Genomic DNA, 16,125 nt, shown 5'->3' on the forward strand with positions numbered 1-16,125 from the left:
TGATAAAATTTAATCTCTCTCTCTCTCACACACACACACACACACACACACACGTGAACAGCCTACACCTCCAGATGCAAGAAATTCCTCTCCTACCTCTCCTACCAAAAAGAGAGTTCAGAAAATAAGCTGTGCAAAGCCCAAGATTCTGCAGAGTTTGAAGTGCCTGTACTCAGAAGCAGCGTGAAACATCAAATGCTCTGCACATCAGTAGGTTTGGGTAGAAAAGAAATTTAAATAAGGGATGAACTATACTGTGGGGCGGTAAGGAGGACTTATATGTAATCTGACCTGTCAGTGTTAAGTTGAAAAGGGGTGTGCTTATGCTTACATAAATCTTCACGCTGCTTTTACTAATTAACATGTGTAAAAATCATAGGAAAATTTTCCACAGGAGTGATGCCTCTCCTTACCCCTTTATAATTCATTTTTCTTCTAAGCTTTTTTTAATGGTGGCTAGAATCCTACAGGAGGAATCACATTCTTGATTTTTTGACAGCATTGCCACATTTTCATCCTTTTGGTGTTTCTTAATTTCAGACTCTGCATTTTGACAGCTCAACCCTGTTGATTAATGCCTTGTAGGAACCCCTATATGGCCTGCCTGTTAGCGATCTAATTTTGTGCTGGAATGCCTGGGCTGGTATGTTGAACCGATTCACCACCCAGGTGGCTACATTTGGACTAAATGAGCTGTGAAGGGTTTCATCTTTGCCCATCACAGTCTTCCTTAGCTGAGCCCCACAGTATGCAGCCACCACTTCGACATGATTTGTCACAACCCATCAATAGAAAATAAATTATTGCCATTCTCACTTGTCAATGGGCTTGTCTTCACTTCAGCTGGCCTAATGATTGGAAGCTCAAAGGGAACATTTCCCATCTTTGTGGAGCATGATTATGACCGAATGCACTGCTCCCCTATGCATCTTGGCCAGTAAAAACACGTAGGGAAAGCAAATTAATTGGCTGTTTTGCGCCAGTGATTAGAACATTACACTTGAAGTCTGCAGAAACTGATATTAGGCAAGCAAGATTAGGTTGGTTCTGACTTTTATTTGCTTAGTGCAACATGATTAGCAACTGCTTCATTCAAGGTTAGTATACTTGCTGCTGCAGAAGAAAATCTTCATAACATAATGATGCTGCATACCTTTAAGCTGATAAGCATGTTCCAGGCAGAAATCAAAAATCTCTTTGGGAAGGAAGCAAATGAGGAGATGTAACAGAGAACTCATCAAATGGCTTTAGAGTCATTCTTAGGTCTGGCACTTTTGAAAATTATATTCCTAGGAAACCTGCTCTGCGAGCTCTATTTGCAGAATGTAGAGATGGTAATTGTGTCAGTTCATGAGACAAAGAATAAAAGGACCAAGGAGCAACATGAAGTAGAAGGTGACACCTTTCAGTGAACTAAGTAAAAATGAGCTTGCATTAAAAGAAACTGAAAACTTTTTTTTTTTTTTTTTTTTTTTTTTTTTTTTTTTACACAAACTACAGAAAGAGCAAGAAGAGCAAAAGATACAATGGCAGGGCATCCAGTTAGACCTCATAATTAAATTCAGAGATACTGTAGATCAAAGAGGAAACTGTATTAAAAAATTAGGTCTAGGGTGTGGATTTGAGTTTCCCTGTTAACAGCTTTGCCTGCAATAGAATGCCAAGAGGCTTTAGCTAACAGAACAATAAACAACGACAAGGAGTACAAGTAAAAGAATGCCTGAAACTTTATTTTAAATAAGATAGTGTTTTAGATTTTGGCCACATCTACAAAACTAAGCTATTTTTTATTACTGCCCTATCTTGTCTGCTACCACCCAGGAATAAGAGAAGGAAACAAACTGTCAATAAAGATCAAATTCTGAGTTCCTCACTTCCATTCTCTCTGCCCTTTTCAGGGGATCTTTTTCCCTCTCACTGTTTTGTTCTTTAGCCCAGAGATGGATGCCCCAGGACTGCAACTAAATCTGCAGAGGAGACATAGTTGAGAAGAAATACTATTGGTGTAGTTTCAGGTTTATTTAATGTCATGTAGGTTTCACCTGTCGTTTAAGAACACTAAAGTGCCTCTGTTTGGTGCCAGCGATTCAGATGCATGGAACTTTTCCCCCCTCATCTCACAAGCCTTCCTATTTACCTAAATCCTAGTCTTTTCTTCCTCTTTCACCCTCTTTTACTAGCATGTGTTGTCTTTGGGTCTTTGGAGACATAAGGCTCCTGAGCTCCCAGGTCAATCTCTTTGTCTTCTGGAGTATGATCATGTGTCTTCATGGAGCCCTCCTTTCACAAGTTAGTGGTCCTTGTGGTAGGATGAAGTCTTGCCTGCTCAAGGCATTACTACTTTACCCTCCTGTACTGCAATTCCAGCTTCCTCTATTAAGGTACACCATGTCTCTCATAAATAAATAAAATATATATTTTTTATATATGTCTATGCTGAAGAGACTGATTTCTCAAGAAATGTGAAGGGTCTGAGATTTTACCGTCTGTGCAAGCTAACAAAATAGGCTGCCACAGTTTCATAAATGCTGACAAAGACAAGGGCCCTTAGGAAAGAGGCAAAGACCTTAATGACTCAGGGAACTGGGGGCAACATGAGCTTCAGGTTTCCAATGGCTACTAGTGCTCCTCAAGTCCCACAGGACAATGTGGGTTGGCCCAGGTAATTGCTGCGTACATAGCGGATTTGTGTCTCAGCTGAGGAACCTCAAACTTAGGAAACCTACTCCTGTAAGAGGGCTGTTTGAGAACCTGCCAACCTTTTGCCCCTAAGGGAGCCATTGTCTTTATTATCCTAGTGAAGAAACAAATCTGTTCTCTGCCCTGAAGGAGTCACTGCCTCTGTCTTCCAAGGCTTTTTCCTATGCTAACATCCCTGAAATGCAAACCTCCTTGAAGAGAAAGTTCAGAACAAAAGCTATCTTAGACATGTGCAAACTCCATGGAGAAGTGCCACCTAGATAACATTTTTTTTTTTGGTTTTGTTTTTTGTGGGGTTTGTTTTTTAAGTAGGCTCTGACATGGGGCTTGAACTCACAACCCTGAGATGAAGACCCAAGCTGATTATCAAGAGTCAGATGCTTAACTGACTGAACCACCTAGCTGCTCCCTTGATAATGTTTTAAATACTATTAATAATGTTAGAGTACTTCTGTGGTGTAGGTTGCTGTGTATATTATGTCATTTCATTCTATCATTATCTCTTTGATCCTCATTTTATAGATAAGGAAATTGAGGCACTCTAAGGTTCTTGAACAAAGAGGACATTTTTCTCCAGCCTGCTACTCAGTATGCTGTATAGATATTAATCTCATGTAAAAAATAACTAGTCAAACCCAATTCTGATGCATGCATTTCAGAAAGGAGGTACAAAATGTAGTTTTTTTTTTAATTTATTTATGATAGTCACACAGAGAGAGAGAGAGGCAGAGACATAGGCAGAGGGAGAAGCAGGCTCCATGCACTGGGAGCCCGACGTGGGGTTCGATCCCGGGTCTCCAGGATCGCGCCCTGGGCCAAAGGCAGGCGCCAAACTGCCACGCCACCCAGGGATCCCCCAAAATGTAGTTCTTGATAGGTTATTGGAGCAAGTGTGGATTTGATTTTGGTTATAATCAATGTTAATCCCACACATCTGTATATTCTTTTGTAATTGGCCATGGGGTTTCACAGGTAGTATTTTTTAATTAAAAAATTAGTGACTGGTTGTCTATTATAGGCAAAGTACTAAGTTTGGTTCTAGTGAACAAAAATAATGTTATTGCCTTCACTGAGCTTAAAGTCTAATCATGGAGACTATTAAACAAATAATATATAATTACTTATTCACACTTGGCTTGGTTGAGCTAATTCATTTCCCCAGATTCGGTTGCCATTTGTATGCTGATGATGCCCCAGATCTATAACCCTGGCTTCCATCTGTCTGTGAGCTTCATATTTTTTTATATCTGAAAGTTTTGCTAGGCATCTTGTGTGTTTCTTCCCACAAAAGGCTTTGTCTCTGGTGTTCTCTATCTCAGTGAATGACAGAACCATTTATCCAGTGGCCGAGTGAGACATTTGAGCATCATGATTTTATTTTGTCTTTTGTCTGATAAACCACCAAGTCCTATTTTATCTACTAAATATCTTTTGAATTAATCCCCTCTGCCACTAACTTAATTTAGAACACCATTATCTCTGGCTATAAGCACTATGACAGTGACTTGCAAGTTGGTTTTATTATCTCCTATCTTGCCCACCCCTTCTGAACCCATCTCTACTTTTCAGTGAGAACCAACTCTGTACAAAGGAGATCTGGTTAAGTCATTTCCTTATTTAAAACTTTTGATTCTCCCATAGTCCTCAGGATAAATTCTTTGCAGATCACACCAAAGTCCTTTATGATGTGGACCTGGATCCATCTTTTACCTTAACTCTTTAACTCTGATTTCCAGCCGCAGATAACTTTATTCCCATATGTGAAAGTTCAATGTTCTTTCTCATCTTGAGTGATACAGGTGTTATTTTCTAGAATGGAATATTACTTTGCTTCTTTGCCTTCACTTCTCTACTGCTCCTATCCTTTTAATTCTAAAGTGTTGTTCTTGTTGTGAGATTCTTGCTGTTGTTCTAATTCTGGATTGAACTTCCTCAGTATCTCAGGACAGCACCTGTACTTCTCTGATCATAGCATACATCATTCTGGACTGTATGTGCCTTTCTCTTTGTCTGTATGTATTACTTTAAACCCCAGGAGGAAGAGGAACTATGTTTGTCTTGTTTACCATTCTGTACAAAGTGCTGAAGTACCTAGCACACATCACAGTCTCACCATTTTTTGATGCATAAATGAGTGAACAAGTGAACCATGATTCCTATAAATCTCCCTACAACCATTGTGATGCATGGAAAAGAGGGGCTCTATAAAGGTTAGACTCCTCCCTCTCTTATTAAGTAACTAGGACATATTTGAAAAGAAATGGAAATTAAACCCTCAAATTTAAAAAAAGATAATACAAAATAGATCTTTATTCAAAATAGACTTTATTCACTGAGGCAAATCTCTAATATAAGAGAAGTTCATTTTCTTTTTTTTGTTGTTCAATTTTTTTTTTAATTTTTTATTTATTTATGATAGTCACACACACAGAGAGAGAGGGGCAGAGACACAGGCAGAGGGAGAAGCAGGCTCCATGCACCGGGAACCCGACGTGGGATTCGATCCCGGGTCTCCAGGATCGTGCCCTGGGCCAAAGGCAGGCGCCAAACCGCTGCGCCACCCAGGGATCCCGAGAAGTTCATTTTCATTTTGACCTTGTCTAACTCACCTCAACATCTTTTCCTAATTAGCATCACTCCCCTCTCCTCTAAGCTCTTCCCCTCAATAGGTAGTTGAGTGTTCCTGCTAAGTTTAACTGCTCAAAGCCATCCACTCTAGTGGCTCTAGTGCTTGTACTCTTGAGAAATTCCTCTGGTCCTGGGTTATCTTTATTTTGCCTTAATCAAACTTAATTTGTTCCTATACCCCTTTGCAAACATAATATTGGCTGATATCCTAATGGCTCCTAGAGGCTTAAGGAATTATTTGTGCATTCTAAGAGCCAAAATGCCTCAATTCAATGGAAAGATAACAAATACATAATGTATCAACAGTGACAAATTATTGAGCTTTAGAACACTCTTCAAATAATGATCTCCAATCAAACTTTTCTTCTATGTTTATGTGAGGGCCTAACCTGAGTTTTGATAAAGAAAAATCATTAAAGCATTGTTAACTATGTGTATGAAATGCAGTATTTGGTTAAAAGTAGGATAGTCTAAATCAAAATGTTCAGGTGACATTAACTTGCTTCTCTTTTTCTATTGAGGAATTCACTTAGGAAATACGACAGGCAAACAATTTCAATGAACAAGAATACAAGTGAGAGCTTCAGAAAGGTGACTTTCTAAGTCACAAAAAGCATTAGGTGACAAATATTCAGGGTCTAGGGAAGCAAGATGGACTGACGGTGAAGGAAATGGAAAAGAAGGATCAGAATGGCAAAAGAAGAGATAAGGGCTGAGTGAAAATTTGAATTTATTACCAATGGAGAGCAGAAGCTAATGAAACTAATAAGAAAACAGATCTTGTGTGCATGAAGACCAGTGTTCGTCCAGTAGGTACATTTTACACAGGCCAGAGGAGAGATCAATGAAGCAGTGTTTCAGCGTGAAGGAAACACCATTGATTGGGAAATGGAAAAAAGGTGTTCTAAAGGCAGCACAGAACAAAGATTTGACCTTAGACTTAGTGTGGGGGTTGTGAAGAGTCAGATATTTTAAAAAATTGATGAGCTGAAATATTGATGGAGAACGTAGAGGTGTGTTTTTGTTTGGATCTAAATATGAGGTGAAGATGGAAAGAGAGATTTGTGAATTCAAGTTCCTTCTATTTTTATTGTTGCTAATCTCATTTGCCTAAGTACTTGCTTTCTATATTTCTCCCATAACATTTTCCTTGGTTAATCTTTCTAAACACACTTGATGATGTTAATCTAGTGATTGCTTTGTTAACTCCCATTTATGAGTCCCTTCCTTATCTCCCATTACTTAATGCCTTGACTCCTTTCCTTCTCTAGTAAGCTTCTTGAAAAGGTTGGGCCTCATTGCTAAATGCATTTTCCTGTCCTCACAGTAATCTCCCTGGCCTAATCAGTAAACACTTTGGGTCTTAACTTCTGGCATTTGAACTGATGAATGCTTGTTCTTTCTAGAAACTTTCTCCTCATTGCCCTCTTCCTTCTTCTTCTCTTCTGGTTGTCCTTCTCCCTGTCTGATCAATCAGTCCTCCTATCCCTACACTCTGTAAACCCGTCTTTGGCCATCTCATCATCTTCTGTCAAGTAAACCCCCAGGCCTCTCTGAAGATTCTCACAACAGACCTCCCTGATCAGCTCCATATCTTTATTTGCAACTGTATACTTCCACGAAGATGAACCCCTGGCACTTCAGATTCAGTACTAACATTCATTATCTCACTGTCTCCTCCTGACCCCATAGAAGACTCCTCTGTTGTGATTTTGTATTCAGGGAAAACACGGTTCATCCTGTTGAAAGATGCTCTCCCAACATGCTTGGTTCAGGCTGGTCCAGCACTGCCAGCTTATCACCCTAACATTATTCTGTCAGTTTGGAATTATACCTTGGCTGGTTCATCTGACTCTAAGTAGGTGTTGGTTCTGTTTAACTGTAGGAAACAGAAAAAGCAAGAATGCAGTAAAATCAGCGTTTAAGGAAGATCACTCTGGCAGTAAATTGAAGGGATTTAGACCTGAATCTGGAACCTCAGTCTTGAGACAGGATGATAAAGTAGGAATAGCAGTGGGAATATAGAGAGAGGAACAGTTATGTAAGACGTGCTGAGAGAAATGTTGCTGGGAGCCAGTTCCATTCAGCTGCAGTAGAAGATATGTGTAGTTGCTGTCATTTAGGCTTTTTTACTTGGCTTTTCACACTGGTCAGAAGGAATAAAGCAATTCATTTGTGATAACATGAGGTGAAAGGCAGTGACTGCCTGGTGCTGTAGGACCCTGGGCCAACCCTGCCAGGCTCCCATTCACACTAGAGGGCTCAGTCTGCCCTGAGCTGATTAGCATAAACACCACTAGAGCTGCATTTGGAGAGGTGAGCTTTTTTTCTCCACCACCTCCCTTCCTCTTCATAGAACAGATTCACAGGAATTTTTTCTAAGAACTTCCCTATGCCAGAGACAGCCACAAAAGAACAGGAAATAGCTTGCAGGATTTTTGTTTTACACATTTCTAATCCTCTACTATTGCCCTTTCTTTGGTGATATTTTAGGAGAACTGAAAAGTACAGAAACAGATTAGATTAAAATCTATATTTTAATCCTCCAGTTGCCAAATTTCCATGAATTTATGTTAATGAAATAACTCGAATCAGGCCCTCATTTACACATTTACTCCTTAATTATTGTGATTATCTTCACTTTAAAATTCTGCATCAACTAGAAATGAGTCCCATAAAACAAAAAATATTATGACATATTAATGTTGACATAAGGGGAAAATATGAACATTTCAGAGGATTTTTTTTCTCTCTTTTACTGTACATACATGTAAGAGTTGAATGAGGCAATTATCCAAGGCTTCCAGAGTTCAAATATCTAGATAACTGAAGGAAACATTTCTTTTTTTTTTTTTTTTTTTAAATTTTTATTTATTTATGATAGTCACACAGAGAGAGAGAGGCAGAGACATAGGCAGAGGGAGAAGCAGACTCCATGCACTGGGAGCCCGACGTGGGATTCGATCCAGGGTCTCCAGGATCGCACCCTGGGCCAAAGGCAGGCGCTAAACCGCTGCGCCACCCAGGGATCCCTGAAGGAAACATTTCAAACTTAACTATTTACATCTTTTAATTTGCCATTTTATTTGGTGAGTATAGGCAATTTCAAATGGCATATGTCATTTTGTATTGTTATAAAATTGAAATAAATAGCATAATCAGAGAATGTAGCAAGAGAATAAAGTGCTTCACTTTTACAAATGTACATTTTGCAGTAGTGTCTGATTTCATATCTTTGCACTTAGTAGCCTCTTTTGTAGTTGAGCAGAGCTCCACAAATGAGAAGTCATGAAGACTCAGCTTTCTGTAGTGATGCACAATTGCCACAAAACCAAGTGGTGAATGAAACGCTGATGCTGCTTCTGCTATTTACATACTCAGGATCATCACAGGCTGAACTAGTAGCCCATTGAAAAGCATATTTAGTTATATATACCCATACTATAGATAAGCCTATATATATATATTTTAAGATTTTATTTATTTATTCATGGGAGAGAGGGGCAGAGACACAGGCAGAGGGAGAAGCAGGCTCCATGCAGGAAGCCCGATGTGGAATTCGATCCCAGGACTCCAGGATCATGCCCTGGGCTAAAGGCAGGTGCCAAACCGCTGAGCCATCCAGGATCCCCAAAGCCTATATTTTTAAATAACAATCCTGTCTGAAATTTACTGTCTTCAAACTTATTTCAAACATAGAGATTTATGAGACCAGGGTAGAGAAAACAGAGCTAAGTGTAGGAGGAACACTTTCTGCGTATAACAACATTTAACACCTCATATAAGTAAGTAGGTTTTCTGAGAATGTAACACCATTAGTAACTCCAGAGTCTTCGAATGAAAGGTTTGGGCCTACAATGGGAGCCAAAAACTACATTCCCATCTCAGTATCACATCAAAAACCAGACATACAAAAATCCCCACGAAACACCACAATTGTAGCAGTAATGGTACCCATTAGAAACCACTCCAATGAATGCTTCTGCAATCCTGAACTATAGTTTCTCAAAATCAAATGTTATGTCACAAACCTTTTATTTTTGTTCATGCTTTTCTCCCCTGTGCTTTGAACACCTTTGCTTCTGGTTTTTACCTACCACCGACTGGTCAACGTAGACAGAGTTCCAACCATCCTCATCCTGCTTTTGGAAAGCCTTGTCTCACTCCACGGGCTGGGTTAGGTGCTCCTCTCCATCTAACGGCATTCCAAGCATATCTCTAGTAACCATGATACTTGAAACGATTTGCCCCATTGTAAGTGATCTGAGAGCAGAGAGCATGTGTACCTTTTCATCTTTTATTCTTTTGCTTTGGCACAGTGCTTATTACTATGAGCACTGAAGGAATGGCTGTTGAACTAACCCAAAGTGCAGAATCAAACGTTCCAAAAGAGGTCTGAGGAAAGGGGAGATTGCCAACATACCATAGAGTTGATTAAATTGGAGTGCTTCATCCAAGCATTCACCCCATGTTTCTTGCCTCTAAGCTCTAATTATGTTCCTTGCTTGCAACTGCATACTTCTTTTCAACATTGTATGCTAAAATCCTACCCATGCTTCAAAGTCTCCAGCTAACTACCTATTTTCAGTGAATTTCTTATTTTTCAAGTGGATATTATTCCTGCGACCCTAACCCATAGATTTGTTGTTTTTGTTGTTGTTGTTCTTATGACATTTACTTTGTTCAGCTTTGGGTTCCCATTATTTATTTATGTACCTCCTATCCATCTTTGTGCTCTTATATAGGCTATCATTAAAAGCTTTATACATACTTAATACTCTATAACTAGTTCTTTAACTGGATGCAGTTAACCTAAGGCAAAAACAATTTGTAATAATGATATATTGCTAATAGATTATAAATATTACCTTGCTAAGATAATGAGCTATAAAGAAAAAAATGTTTTCCTTAAAAAAATCATAAGCTATATGAATTTGTATTTTCACATGAATGTTAATAGTGGCTTTATTGGTAATAGTCAACAATTGGAAATAACCCCAATGTCCATCAAGAAATAAATGAATTGACAGTAAAAATGAACAGGCAACAACAGGGATGAATCTGATAATAATTATGCTGAGTAAAACAGACAACAAGATTCTTACTGTATGATTCCATTCGTATAAAACTCTAGAAAATGCAAAGTAATCTATAATGACCAAAAGCTGATCTCTGGTTGCTTGGGAATGGGGGAGGGCATGTGAAACTTTTGGGGATGATGGAAATATTCACTGTCTTGATTCTGGTGATGGTTAAAAGGTATACATATTGTCAAAACTTACTAATTTGTACACTTTACATATATAATCATCAATTATATATCAATAAAGCTGTTTTTAAAATTCTTTAAAAAGAATAAATGATAAATAATTTTATCTTGTTCTTTTATATATTTTCTGTACATGGTGAGTTAATTTAAGAGAATGATAGACTGCATAAGAAGTCTTAGAACTATTCTAATATGAAAATGAGAACTGTTAGTACTAATCTGTTTTGAATATTAAAGCAGATTCCTCTACCTGGCTACAGAGATTTGTTAGAATGATCTATAATTCAGACCCCTTGCTAACCATTGATTCATTTGTGTCAAGTTATACATGCCTCTTCATTTTAATTATTTCACTAATTTTGCAATCAAAAAAATTAAAGCTGGGTTATTAGAATTCTTATTCATTTTCTCTCTTCCAAGAGAATCCTATGTTGAGTTTTCATCCCATCAAGATACGGTGCTGATCATGCTTATCCTCCCACGGAGTACCCTGAGGGTCCCACTCTTGTAGCTCAAGGGGTAGAACCTATTAAGATGACACAAGAGGCTTGAGTTGAGAGTTACTTCTCCACCTAGTTGACCAGGACTAGGAATCAGCCCTCATCCTTGGCCTCCCCTAGGAATTGCCACATGACAAGACATTCTCCTCTAATCCACAAGATATTTACTGACTAAAAGTAAATGGTATGTATTTCTATATCCTTACAGATACAGACTGCAATGGTCCCACCACCATACCTATAAGGATACTTCTGTGAAATAAGATTCAGCCAATATATGCATCAGAGCCCTCAGGTATGTATAAGGTAAGAGGCCAGATGAAGAAGGAGGTTCTTGAAGATCAAAGGGTAAGGCCCAGTGGGCAAGGGAAGAGGGAGATGTTATAGCTTCTGCCCATTCTCTGGCCACCAGTCCATTCTGTCACCAAGAAGCCAGAGCTCAGTTCCTTGGTTGCTGGAGCTTTTAAGATTTCAAGGAAAATCTAAATAGCCCCTAAAGAATGATATATCCACCTTGTTATTCTCTGGTAAATTTTTTCTATCACCAGAGGAACATATACATAGTTTTTTCGTTCCCCTCCTCTCCAAAGAACCTTGGAGAGGTTCACCCTTTTTTGGGTGAATCCTACTTCCTCTGCTCAGAAAGAATAGATATAAGGATTGAGAAGTTAGGATGTATGTAGCCTGTTAGATATTGTATCAGAGTCCGTTTTTTCTCACTCATGCTTTTGCCTACCAGTTCTGGTGTGCAATTATCCTTGATGATCTCACTTCCTCACTTTCATTTAGTATCTCCCTTCCTTTTGGGCAACACAGAACTACTTATAATAAAACATTTTAGGGTTGAAAGGAACGTTAAATTCACCTATTACAACCACTGGAGAGATTCTCTTGAAATCCTAGTCAAAAGGACAACTGGCTTACACCTGCAAAACTAGTTTAGCTAATTGAACAAAAGAATCCATGCCAGTAATAAATGGGAGAAGACCGAAGGAGATTCTTGGGCTTTTTTCTTCCCCCAGGCAACCAATATGTGTTATAATGATGATTCACTAAAGATAATATTTCATTCAGTATTTCTGGTAAGAAGGGAAAAGGAGAGAAGATGATATGATGGAAGGATGGAGGGGTGCTGTAATTTTTTTTCGAACAGGTAGGAAGAGCTATTTATTCTATGTATAAACCTTGATCCCACTATTTTGATTAGTGAAGAAAACCTAGATGGTGGCAGGAGAATATAGAAAAAAGCAAGGTTAAGTTCCAAGGATGTTATTCTTTAAATTGGAACCTAACTGAAAATCATAATGAAACGTGCCAAGAAACCATTTGTGACCACTAATTAGAATGCCACTACATACTTACTTTGTAAAGATGCACTATTACATAATTAGCTCTCAATAATTGTGAAAGCATGCCTTAATGAATAAGGCATTATTCTATTTATTTTTCTATGATGTTCATAGAAAATTAAGTTATGCTTTCTTCGACTATATACCAGATACTTCTCATTTCTAATAGTGTCGGTATGTTTTTATTGGTAAAAATCAAATATATGAACACGACATTTGACCAAATAACACTATATCTGTTGTTGTTGCTTTAACTTTGGAAAGTTAATTTCACGTTGCATTTTCTCCATGTTACAATCCTGTGAAATGAATGGCATTAGCAATAAAGAGGTAAACAGACAATATGAGACTTGTTCAAGTCAGACAATTAGTTATCTGTTTTTAGTTAGCTAGTTATCTATGGTGCCATATCTGGGGTGTGTCTTCTGGGTTCCATTTCTGGGCTGTGTTTAGCTCAAAAATGTACTTTGAGTGTACTGCACTTTGAGTGTGAGCTCTTATGTAGGTCCTGCTGATGGTCTTACAGAAACTGATTGCAATCGCAAATGAAATCTGTTACCTTTTCTTATCAGTTTGCCACATGTCCTGTTCCACAAGCTCTTCTCAGGAGATGAGAACCACAAGTGCAACTCTGTCATGTCAATCATTTGACAAACATTTTCCAAGGGAAATGAATAAGTTAAACTCCACATACAGTGTACAAATATGCTAAGTCTATCCAAGGTCTCAGATCCAGAAAGTGCTATGAAAAGAACAAGTAAAACTGTATTTTCTACTTTTGGAAGCATTAAAGATGTCTTCTTTAATTATAACACTAAAGATTCTCTAACCAACAACATATGCTTGCTAATAATTTTTGTCTTGCAGGAATATGAATGTTTTCTAATGGGAGGCATTTAAATGCCTTAGTTGAAGATTGATTCAAAGAAAAGCTCTCTTTTGGATTCATCTCAACATCTATCAGGTGGTATTATTTTTCCAATAGTCTTTTACGCTATACTTTGCTTTCGAAAGAGCTTATGTCCAACCTATAATTATTTTCTGCTAATTAGAGTAATTCATGGTTAATTATTCAAAATGATTCCTCTTCAAAATCAAATCCATTTCTTGTCATGACATTAAAAAAAGATACAAATAAAATATTATCAGAATGCAAATTTCTGTCAGAAGGGAATACTTTTTTTTAAATTTTCTTTAAATAGCATTAAAATCTTTTTCTACCAGCAAAGGCTCCATGATTGCCTACTTCAATTAATGTGAACTAGAGTAGGGCAACTGAACCATGAAGTGGTGACTGTCAATGTTTTTGATAATTACTAAAGATTAGTTATATTGACCATATTGGAGTAAGTAATTTACTATATCCTTAAAGAAGAGTTGCAAAGCAGTAAGACCTAAATGGGGTAAGGGCAAACAGTGAATATGTAAGCTTGCGACCCTGGATTTCTAAAGATGTACATTGCAGATGTATGGCTCTTTGTGGATTCTTGTTTAGCTGGTATTGTCCTGGTCCTGCTTCCTCAAGAGGCAGCTCCCTTCCCCTAGTATTTCCTAGGGAAGCTGCGAGCTCTCTTTCTAGTCAAGGATCATGCTTTGCCTGTATTGGGACCAATACCCCACTCTGATCTCACTCTACATTTAGCTTTATTCCAATTATTGTATGAATTTCAACTGTCTTTCCTGAGAGGGTAAGGTTCTCCTCTACCTATATTTTTCTTTTTTTCTTTCTTTTTTCTTTCTTTTTTCTTTCTTTCTTTCTCTTCCTTCCTTCCTTCCTTCCTTCCTTCCTTCCTTCCTTCCTTCCTTCCTTCCTTCCTTCCTTCCTTCCTTTCAACATTTTTCTTAGGAAATAGCCTTCATATACATGTGCTATACTTAAGTTTCCTGCATACATTTATTGAGTACCTTTAGTGTGCAAAATCCTTAAGTTGTATAACATAAATGAAGCAAGTTGAACATGCCAACTGTGTATGATATAAACAGTTCTATTAGATTCAAACAAAGAGAATAAACTTATAGATGCATAGATGTAAGCATAAGGAAAAAAAGATCTTTAGAAATGGCAGCTACTTCTGGGATTCAGAAGAAAATAAAAGAAAATTATCTACCTGGGAAATGCTGACATCATTGCTAGAGGAAAGCTGAACTACTTGCACTTTGACAAGGACTGATTTTACCACCTTGTCCTGAATCTTCACTAAAACTCTCCAACTTATTTGCTTCCCCCACCCATCAATAGGACTATAGCTCAACTTCTTTAATAAAAAATAACTTCCAAAATTTTTTCTTGAGCATCTAGATTTTCATAACAGCCATGACAGAAACTAGGAAAACAACACAATTAGATAGTAAGTGACCTTGTAATGTCTGTGACAAAGACAGTCACGCTTGCTAAATAGGCCATGAGTGCCTTTTCAGTTTAGATGGAGCCATGTGACTCATTCTGGCCTACGGACTATGAGCAGATTTAACTGTGTCAAAGCATTTAACTGCCAATGGAGGAGACCCTCTAGTGGACCTTTTCATCGCCATGGCAACAGAAGAGGCTATGTTTTGAGATGGCATATTCAAAGATGTAAGTGGCCTTGGTTGCTCAATCACCACATGGAAGATAATGCTCTGGAGAGTCGCCTGAGCTCAGTTACTTTTCTGTCTTCAACATATAAAAGTCATGACATTAATCTGTGCTGTATGTGGCTCAGGAGGTTTTCAAGGTACATCTTTGCACTGAATGAAAATGTTCCATATAGGTACATTTCTCATCTAAATGCCAAAGTAAGTTTATACAGTCAGCACAGCAGTGTGTCTTCAAATGCCCATCCCCGTAAAGGCAATACCCCCTTTTTGTGTTTGCAGAAGTAATTCCCTATCTTCCATATTTGGAAGACAGTATGAAAGACTGCATGGTGTTTATTAGGAGGGCCTTTTCTTTTTTTCCTAATCAAACAGTTAAAAAAAAAACATTTATATTACTTGCTTTCTATAGTTCATTGAACTACACAGGAAAGCAGAATGAAGGTAATAATGGATTTTTTTTTTAATCCATATGGAAAATTGCTTTGCTATTCAACTCTTTAAAACTGTTGCTAAATTTTGGTATTTTTGGTTTATATATAAAAAATAGTAATATAATCATTCCTACCTGGGTGAATGTTCAAAGTTTAAATAATTCTTATCATGACATTATTTAAATAAAATATTAGAGACCAGATGAATGTTCAATTATAGATTATTCATATATTTGGAACATCCATGTCACAATATATTTTATAGGCATTTAGCATGATAATGGAGAACATCAGCTTTCAGATGGGATATGGTAACATTCATTTATCTGATTAAAAATGAGAAGAGGGCAGCCCGGGTGGCTCAGTGGTTTAGCACCACCTTAGGCCCAGGGCGTGATCCTGGAGACCAGGGATCGAGTCCCGCATTGGGGTTCCTGCATGGAGCCGGCTTCTCCTTCTGCCTGTGTCTCTGCCTCTCTCTCCCTCTTTCTCTGTCTCTCGTGAATAAATAAATAAAATATTTTTAAAAATGAGAAGAGTTACAGCTAACATGATGCAACTATATGTATCTGCAAAATTATTTTATCTAGACTACAGTCTGATTTTCAAAATTTGAGCACATCTTTTGAATTGTATATAAGTGAACATGTGAGTTGCTTCAGGGAAAAATA

The 16,125-nt window shown here is 37.8% G+C and overlaps 1 protein-coding gene and 1 long non-coding RNA gene across 3 annotated transcripts in view; one reads left to right on the plus strand and one right to left on the minus strand.

The window, feature by feature from the left end:
• LOC129501671 (uncharacterized) overlaps nucleotides 1–16,125 on the plus strand; it is a 114,793-nt gene that overhangs the window by 77,564 nt on the left and 21,104 nt on the right. For both annotated transcript variants that reach the window (XR_008662784.1, XR_008662783.1), the window contains exons 2-3: nucleotides 11,306–11,392; nucleotides 13,314–13,410. This is a non-coding gene — a long non-coding RNA (uncharacterized LOC129501671). The remainder of the gene's footprint in view (nucleotides 1–11,305; nucleotides 11,393–13,313; nucleotides 13,411–16,125) is intronic.
• Nucleotides 1–16,125, minus strand: part of KIAA0825 (KIAA0825 ortholog) — a 391,927-nt gene that overhangs the window by 49,687 nt on the left and 326,115 nt on the right. The gene's annotated exons all lie outside the window — the stretch shown is intronic.

This window comes from Nyctereutes procyonoides, unplaced genomic scaffold (assembly GCF_905146905.1).
Source record: "Nyctereutes procyonoides isolate TBG_1078 unplaced genomic scaffold, NYPRO_anot_genome, whole genome shotgun sequence".
Classification (NCBI taxonomy): domain Eukaryota; kingdom Metazoa; phylum Chordata; class Mammalia; order Carnivora; family Canidae; genus Nyctereutes; species Nyctereutes procyonoides.